Below are 8,179 nucleotides of genomic sequence, written 5' to 3'. Positions count from 1 at the left end.
ACGTGCAGTTAAGAAATATTTTCTATGCTGATTTTATGCCGATCTCTGTTAGTTCTAACCTCAACTGCCACTTCCACACACACAGTTAGAGGCACTATTCATGTAAAGTAAGTTGTAATATTTCGCTCAGATAAATCACCTTTGCGCATGCAACATGTTTGCTCACAGACAGGATAATTTATATATATGTTACAAAATTTCTAATTCAGCCTCATGCATGTCTGTACTGAGGAGGTATATTGTTGATTCTCGCCTTCACAACGAGGAATGAATGATAGTTTAGTGCCAATAGGGATGATGGGCCATCTTTATATTTTCATGAGGTACATATCAAGTCATATTTTTTTCGATTTTCATAATGAATATTGAAGGAGTGCGGTAGCATAAAAGGACACGCCCTGGCTAGCAGATCGGGATCGTAAAGTGTGCATACCAATTTTTGGTTGCAGGCATGACCATAATTTTCTGTCAAAGTTCTCTTCCTCGGAGTCCATTCTAAATTGTAATGTCCGTAATGGTTCTGAATTTTTCTAAAATTAATAATGTTTGCTTGCAGCATACTTGGTTGAAATAAACAAAATATTTGTGTTTGTTGGTGATATGTATTATTTTGCATAATAAAAATATACTTAGTTTGTCAATAAATAAATTTAGTGTTTTTTTTTAATTCTAAGTATTTGAAATTTTATTCCCACTTCTCTATTTTCAAAAGTTTTTGTTCAAAGATCATTACATAAGTTGTAATAAAAACAACGATTTCTATGACTTTCTTTCAAATTCAAGCATTGTGTCATAGACGTTCTTTTCTCGTATTTATTAATTGAACTATTGTGAATGGTTTACATAGACGGGCCTTCACTTCAGCCACCAATTACTGATCTGCTTCAATCTTGCTTCACTCATATGTTTCTAATAATTCTATCATTGTGTTGTAGTTTAATATGTCTAACTATCACCATGCAACAATTTGCTTTTCAATTGAATGTGTTCACTTGTTTTATATTCTTCTGTGTTGGCCGCGGTCTTAGAAATAGTGGTATTGGTGCATGTTGTTTATTAGCTGCATGTATATATTGGGTCTCAAGGTAATGACACAAGGGAAATACAAAGACAGGGCAGTGAGCTAATAAGAAAGATGTCTTATCTCATGCTTAAAGAGTTGACACCTTTTTATGTCTCTATGGCAGAGTAGGCAGCAGTTTTCAAAATACTACAGTTGAAGGAAGGCGTTTACTTTTTAGACCAAATTTGCCAACTCACCAGTGTGAAACCGTAAATCATGGAAAATTACAAAATAAAATTTTTATAAATAAAATCACAATGAAAATTTATTGGAAAGAAAAAAACGTTCCTAAAAAACAGTAATTTGTTAAAATTCAAAATAAAATATCTCAATGAGAAAAATTTTTGCATGAAGAAGATCAGAAAGGGTACTGGGTACACATCACAGTTTTGAGGGGTCAAATATGCCTTAAGTGTAACATTCTAATTGAAGAAAAATAAATGAAGAAACAGGTCTGCATTTTCCAGCCACTAGTTGTCATCCTTATAATATGCAACACTCCTATATTCGTAGGAAAGGCTCGAGTTCATAAGATTCAGGGTATGCTTGACGTTTCATCAAGGGCTTTTGTAATGTGTAGCACATCAGTGGTTTATTTTTTACAGGCATAAAAAGAAAAATGCTACTAAAATACAAGATACCGCTCCAAATGTATTTTAAATGGAAAATAACGAATAATTTTGTCTTGGGAGTCAGAAAAACAAAGTACGAATTACTATTTAAATACCTTCAAAAAACAGGATTTTGTTTAAATTCAAAGTAAAATATCTCAATGAGAAAAATTTTTGCATGGAGAAGATTAGTAAGCGTACTGGGTACACATCACAGTGTTGAGGGGTTAAATATGCCGTATGTGTAACATTTAGTTGAAAAAAATACATCTACAATCGGGCCTGCAATTTCCAGCCACGAGTGGTCATCCTTATAACATGCAACACTGTTAAATTCGTAGGCCAGACTGGACTGCATAGCATTCAGGATATGTTAGGTATTTTGTCATGGGTTTTTGTAGTGTGCAGAAAATCAGTGGTTTATTTTTTACAGTCATAAAGAGAAAAATGTGAGTACAGTCGAAAACAGGTGAGTACAGTCGAAAACAAACAGTCGTTGATAAATAGGAGTTCAAAGGATCGGCCTTAAATTATCACTTCTGGAGGTTTATAAAAAGGTTTTGATGAGACACCTCTAATTTACAGAGGTACAAATAAGGCAAGGTTCTTAGACTGTAAGGTTGCCTCATTCGTAACTGCGCATGCGCCAGCAGAAGTCCTGTTACGTCACTGTAGACCCTGTATGCCCGCTGATCCTAGCCATTTCATTGTTTGCACGCTAGAAATTGAGAGAGAATAAGTTCCTGAGACCTTGCGCCGCCTTGTGTTTAACGCGAATCTGAACACATTTCCTGCAATTTCTCTGGAAATCGTCTTTGTAATCCACTACTGATAAGACGAACTTTTTGTGGGTGAAGAGCGCCTTTAATCGTCGGATATGCCAGTCTCCCATTGTACTGTGGCAACGAGCTCCAACAGCTTGTCGAAAACGAAGAAAGCTGGACGGAATGTCTTAAGGCCTGTTTACACGATACATTAACACGTACGAGTTAATGTACATTTGCGTGAATGATTTTTGTGGACCGGAACGGAACATGTACGAATGCATGAACCAAATTAGAACAGGTTCTATTTTCTGTGCATGCATTCGCACAAGTTGGGTGGTTACACGGTGCATTTTGGCGTTCATTCTCGCGTTCATACACTTAGACATTAACCCGTTCGTGTTAATGTACCGTGTAAACAGGCCTTCATATCACAGGCGGATGCTTAAATTGAAAAATCTTTTATTGTATATATTAACTAATCGAATCATTGACCGTGTCTCGCCCCCACACCTGTGAAAAAAGTGGTGAAAGTGAATCAGTCAGACAAACTAAGTGGATATGCTAAAAATTTCGTAATCAAGACCTTAGATGCCCCTATTGCATTGGAAAATCAGGAATTCTTCCCTATTAAGGCAAATTGAACTCAATATTTTGCGCACTCATTCATGCAAGGACTGTTTTGCATATTCATCGTTTACCTCGTATGCATTGAGTAACATCGTGTGCCAATGGTAAGATATCAGGTAAACAAATTTCTAGTACCAAGTCTGTAAATTTGAGTCCTTTCGTATGCCTTTGAGAGCTATTGAGAAATTTTCGAGGCCACGGTTGCGCAAATTTGTTTATTATTTTAGGGACAGAAAAGTTTTAGCGTGTATAAAAATATTTATCAGGAATCAAGTGTTAAATCGTAGTTCACATAAAAGAAACTTACGTTATTTTAATCATAATATTTTATCTCGAACTAGTAAATTGGTTAAGAATACCCTTTATAAACTTATAAATGTTGACTTGAGTCAAACCATTTAATATTTTTATGTACTCTTTCGCGTTTATATTTACCTGCAAAATGTAATGAAGTAGACTCTACCCTCTAATTAGGACTAATTCGACAAATTACCTAGGTTCTGTGCTGTGTCTCCAACTTGGACAAAGCAATTGTTAAATGTTACGCCAAGCAGAGGGTCCTCACAAGAATAAAATGTTTGAACAAAAAAATGGAACAACGAAGAGCAACTTTGGTAGTGCCACTACAAAGATTTAAAAAATTGTTCCGTAAATTCTTTTACATAAATTCTTGAGTCTCATTATTTATACCCTCTTCAAAATGAACCTTTACGGTGGAGCTAAATTTCTACTAAAGACTTATGATCGACCAAATAGCTGATATACATTTGTCTTAAGTTTTTGTTTCAGCAATTGTCACTGAAAATTATCGGATTTGTTTCCTGCAGTGCTTTTTGGTGCCATGAAACATTTTTCTTTTTGTTTTTTTGACCAAAGGCTACAGTGGAAACTTTCTGTGGGATTTAAGATAGAGAAGAGTCTTCTGATTCGAAGGCTGTTCTCCACTCAAGCGGGCCACTATGGTGCTGTTTTGATAACGGCAATTGTTGGTGGTTCACTTTCCATTTCTAGAAATTATTTTACGGGGGAATTCTTATTTCTCTCAGCATAATATTGAAGTTAGTTCCGTTTCATCTGTATGATTTTTCGCTTAACGTATGATTACTTTGAATTCCTAATACGAATGATTTGAAAATGGTAATAACGGTAAATTTACAACTCTTTTCACTCTATATGCTTATTTTTTTCTTCCCATTGAAGTAAAGGATTTCAATGTCCTCTTGCATAATTTTCTTTATCTTATGTTTATTTTCAAAGCCCGACGAGGAATGAAAACGAGCATAATTTCTATTTAAAAAGTGGCGGAACTGTAATTTTTTGAAGCAACTACCTAATTCTTTTTTTGCGTATATTCCTCCCAGCCATATTAATGTAAGTTTAAATTATATTGCGGAAGTAGAAAGGAAAACAGTGTTTTGAGAGCAATAGGAATGAAGTGGGGACACGGAACTAACTCGCACACCTTCCCATTTCATCACTTAATCAGGACATCATAGCGTCTGAATACACGAATTTATCTTTTTTTAAATCTTAACATCATTATTTTCATTAATCGGCATTCAATTTAAAATTCGGCTTATAGCGATCGATAGAGGGTAACTTCAAAAACTAGCTATGGTAAGCAGTTACGCCCGCGGAAAGGCTAGAATTTGAAATGGCGCTGGAAGTTGGGTCTACAGTGACGTCAAGCCAATGGGAGCCCGAGTCGCGAATGAGGCAACCTTTACTCTAAGAACCTTGCAAATAAGGTAGCAGGGGGTAAGAACACAGGGAATCTGCACTTATTAACTTATTATGTAGGCAATCATACACACACTATAAATTATTCACAATGTTTACAAAGGAAGCTATATAAATAACATACATAAAATATAATCTATAAATATCTTTTAGATTGTCCTATGGCATTATTAAGTAGTTCTTTCGATCCCATAAATCTCATTAATTTTTTTTTCCTTTTTGAAACAACTCTACAACACATCTCGATTCACTGGATTCAAAGATGCAACAATTTTAACTATTGAAATTTTCTTCTCATCCCAGCGGAGCCAAACCATTTTTCCTTAAGATCAAAACCTTGTAACTCCCTTCAGAATGGATGTAAGTTAATGATTGCTTCACTAAAAATAACTTTGCAGTCTTCTGCTAATTGGAAACATCACCATTTACCCAGGTCTCCGTTGATGGGGATTCGAAGAAATGCATTTCAGTACACCATAATCATTCATGCTGAGTAGTGTTCTTTCAGGTTGTGATGTAATTCTCCTTGGGTGTACTCTCTCTTTGGGGTTATTTTTATGCTTGGGGATCGCTACGAAGACTTCAACAGGTACAAAAAGATTAGAATTTTTAGGTGTCAACAAAATATTGAAGAATTAATTATTTGCAAGTTATTCTGATGAAAGTGTATCTTTGACAAGCGAGGATGGGTCACACAAGGGTGTGAGAGAAATCAATAGTATGGTTTCAAGTACTCAACCACCAAAACCATTGCATTAATCTTTACAACAGATTGTGAATGCAAGAGGAAAACTCACCTCATTCCCTTCCTTTTCAATTACCAGTTCACCATGTAAAGGTATTTCAGCTTTCTCAGATTCCAACGTATCCTCCTTGAAGGAATGCACTAAATCATTAGAAAAGAAAAAAAAGAACGATCTCGGAATGAAACAGTGAAATTTGAATAATACTTTATCTCATTAGGGTACAAATACTTTTGGGTATATTCACTAAAGGGAGAATTTCCCTGCAGCATCAGAAATTCTCTGCAATAAAATCATCTGCTTACTCATGGAATATGAAATGTGTTTCTCCATATTCTGTCAAGCAAATAATGTTAAGCATTCCCAAGTTGTCTTTACCCTTTGCAGTCCACACAAGAGGAACACGTGACACTCACCTCACCACTGCATAATGAAACACTTGCACTCTTTCACAAACTTAATCACTTTTTCCTACATACATATTAGTCTCTTGCCAAAACCTAATGTTACTGACAGTTCCAACACAGAATAAAGTCTTATATTGCTTTTGGTTGACATGAAAGGACGATTTGGTTCCATGATGATGGTAAAAAATATCCTACACTTCAGCAGATAAATCTTTCTAATTTAAAGTTCACCATTGAGATATCCCATGCTTGACACATTCCACATTCCCTAAACATGATTATGGCTTCAAATGGACTGAATCTCAAGATAGCTAAATAACTATGCATTTGTTTCTGCAATATTCCTTCCTTAAATCAACTAAATAAATAGCCAAAACTCATTTCACCTATTTCTAATTATGTTGCTGTTACCTAATTATTATTTACTGTGATATATCGTATGTGAAATGTTTTAGAAAAACTTTTGTTAAGCTCTCAAATGTCCTGATGGCAAACCCCACAAAGTGGCACTGCTGTAGCCTGTGTCGCCTCTTGTCAGATATTGGATCACAAGATTATTTTGGTCGTCTCAAGGAACCTCTCCTATTGGGAAGTTAGGATTTAAATTCAACTACAGTTGCATCAAAATTCATTAGTTTTCTCTCTGTATTGTGTTTTCGCTCACATACTATCTTACTTATGAGGTAGAGATAGTAACTACTAAGTACCATTCAGTTAAAGTCAGTTTACCTAGTATGTGCATTTCATGCGGCTCATCATGAAGTACTTCCTCATACATGTAGTCCTTCTCCATATTATTTGATATCTTCCAGATTTTTTCCTTCTATGATTTAATGCCCAAACTTCATGCTCATTTCTACTAAATGGTTTATTGCTCCAACATTGCTTCAATTTCCTGTCCCATAGCTGTAGTGAGACATATATCACCTTATATCCTGTAACCCTGTCTGTCCTGTGGCATGTTTTCTTAGTGATCGCATTGGTCTCCTATCATGTGGAGGTTGTTCATTTGAGTCACAACAGTTATTTTTGAAATTTTCTGTGATGATTGCATTCCACCAACTATCTATATCTCTTTGCAACGAACTGTTGTCACTGATATTTGATGCATGTGCATGTCACATGTCCATGGAATTGCAAACTTCAAGTGAATTAATTTCCAATATGTCATATTTTAATTTAAATTATTTTACTTCTGTTTTCAGTTATTTTATAAATAAATGACCATGCACATAGAAGTAAGAGTTACCAAGATTACTCATATTATTAACTCCCTGAATGCCAATTAACTTAGGTAAAGCAAACATGCACAATGATAATTTTCTTAAATACACTGAGTAAGTTTGTCATAAGACTACATTCATTAACATAGTTTCTTATGTTGGAGTAGCATTAGTGAGGCTAAAATACACAATGCGAAAGATCAATACTACTGATATGTTTATTTTAACTTCACATCAGCACTATACCCCAAAGGTGTCAGATGTGTCAAAAATTATATGTACCATCCTTATGGATAAGTCACCCAGCTGGTAAAAATAGTGAAGCACCTGGAGCCTGAATCTGTAGGATAAAGGTTTCATACCTGTGTGTGCAAGCCAGTGTATGACTCCTTGTAGAGAAGGATCTGAGCAAATTAATCATGAATGAAATTTCTCTCCATTGTGTGTAAGCAAATGCGAGACAAAGCTGCACGCAAAAGACTGCACAATAATATCAGGAATAGGCTTGCTATCCCAATAGTATACCATGTGATTGCTGAGGGAGAGAACCTTGAATGAAATATTCACAAAATATCTTGCATGAGAGTGGTTTCTCCTGTGTCTTTGTATGCAAGTGCATCAGTTGGTTGATCGTACTAGAGAAAGACTTTGCAAAATCATTTCACGAAAAAGGTTTTACTTCTGCATGTGTGCATTTAGTGTTCGGATCGAATTTTGCAGTGATAAGGTCTTTGTGTTCGCATGAGTACAGTGAGGTTTCTCTCACGAGAGAACGACTTTGCACAATAATTAATGAAAAAGATTTCTCTTCTGCATGTGTACGCAAGTGAAGCATTAGTTTGTATTTTCTACTAGTGAAAGATTTTTGGCAATTATTACACATAAAAGTAGAGATTGGTCGAATATCAGATTTCTCAATCTGGAATATTGAATTCAAATAGCAAATCATTGCTCGAATATTCGAATACCACAAATACTAGAATTGCATAAGGCATATT

The sequence above is a fragment of the Ischnura elegans genome, assembly GCF_921293095.1.
Source record: "Ischnura elegans chromosome 13 unlocalized genomic scaffold, ioIscEleg1.1 SUPER_13_unloc_1, whole genome shotgun sequence".
Lineage (NCBI taxonomy): Eukaryota > Metazoa > Arthropoda > Insecta > Odonata > Coenagrionidae > Ischnura > Ischnura elegans.
The sequence above is the reverse complement of the archived record's forward strand: the minus strand, read 5'-3'. Positions refer to the sequence as shown.